The sequence below is a fragment of the Cebus imitator genome, unplaced genomic scaffold (assembly GCF_001604975.1).
Source record: "Cebus imitator isolate Cc_AM_T3 unplaced genomic scaffold, Cebus_imitator-1.0 Scaffold356, whole genome shotgun sequence".
NCBI classification, from domain to species: Eukaryota; Metazoa; Chordata; class Mammalia; order Primates; family Cebidae; genus Cebus; species Cebus imitator.
In genome coordinates, this window is record NW_016107671.1 from 23,289 (window position 1) to 24,987 (window position 1,699).

Here is a 1,699-nt window from a genome sequence, read left to right on the forward strand (position 1 = left end):
AAAAAAAAAGAAAATCTGGAAGCATCACCTTGTTGACAACCAGGGAACTGAATGAAATAATAAAAACTTGCTGAGGCCGGGCGCGGTGACTCATGCCTGTAATCCCAGCACTTTGGGAGACTGAGGCAGGCAGATGACTTGAGGTCAGGGGTTCAAGACCAGCCTGGCCAACGTGTTGGAACCCCTTTCTGCTAAAGATATAAAAATTAGCCAGGTGTGATGGTGTGTGCCTATAATCCTAGCTACTCAGGAGGCTGAGGCAGGGGAATTCCTTGAGCCTGGGAGGCAGAGGTTGCAGTGAGCTGAGATGGCACCACTGCACTCCAGCCTGGGCGACAGAGTGAGATTCTGTCTCAACAAACCAAAACAAAAAAAGTTGGCCTGGCGCAGTGGCTGTAATTTGAGCACTTTGGGAGGCTGAGGTGGGAGGACGGCTTGAGCTCAAGAGTTTGAGACCAGCCTGGGCAACATAGCAAGACCCCCGTCTCCACAAAAACAAAACAAAAAACCAGCCAGATGTGGTGGCACATGCCTGTGGTTCCGCCTACTTGGGTGGCTGATGTGGGAGGATGGGCTGAGCCTGGGAGGTTGAGGCTGCGGTGAGCCGAGACGGTGCCCCTGCACTCCAGCCTGGGTAACAGAGACTGTCTCAACAAAACAACGAAACCAGTCACCTCTCGTAAGGCACACACCCTTCTTGCTTTTTTCTGCCTGACGAGATGGGTTGGTGATTGTTCTCTCTTGGTACATAGAAAGAGAGCTGGGCCGTTCCCAGGCCAGGTACACTTCCCTCCATGGCTATTCCCTATCACGCCCTGTTCTGTTTCTCGCACTCAGCATGCTTTGTAAATACATCTGAGTGTGTGGCTGTGTTCACTGGGTCACAATCTCTCACCCTGCCTGGATGCCACCCTCACCAGGGAGGGCCTTGGTCTGTTTATCATCTGTCCCCAGCTCAGGGCTGACATGACGTTGCCCTGCTTGCTGGGCAGGGAGGGCAGGAAGGCCCGGCTGTGTGGCGGGAGGAAGAGCCTCTGACCCACTGCGTCCAACCTGCCCAAGCCGAGATCCCACTGCACCTGCTGCAAAACCCGTCACCCCCAGGAGTCAGCATGTCCTGGGGCCCAAGCCCGCTGGTAGAGGGAGAAGGGCCGGTGTCCTGGGGAGGGGGGCACCTAGGGCTGGGGGAGCAGATCCTGGGCTCTCTGTCAGGGCTGTGGAGGAAAGTGCAGCCAGGTCGGGAGGGGTAGGGAGTGGAAGAAAGGTGGGTTGGGGTGGGTGTTGCCTGCCGCAGATACAAATGTGGTTTATGAGGTGGAGGGGCAGTGAGCTCACTTGACCCTGCAGGGGGCGACAGAGAGGCAGGAATGAGGCTGGGTAGAAGGAGGGAAGAGTACAGGGAGAGGCAGAGAGAGCAGATACGGTACACAGCTAGAAAACAGGAGAGGACCCCTGGAATCCCAACACTTTGGAGGCTGAAGCGGGCAGATCACTTGAAGTCAGGAGTTCAAAACCAGCTTGGGCAACATGATGAAACCCCATCTCTACTAAAAATACAAAAGTTAGCCAGGCATGGTGGCTCGTGCCTGTCATCCCAGCTACTTAGGAGGCTGAGACAGGAGTGACTTGAACCCAAGAGTCAGAGGTTGCAGTGAGCCAAGATGTCACCACTGCACTCCAGTCTGGGTGACAGCGAGAT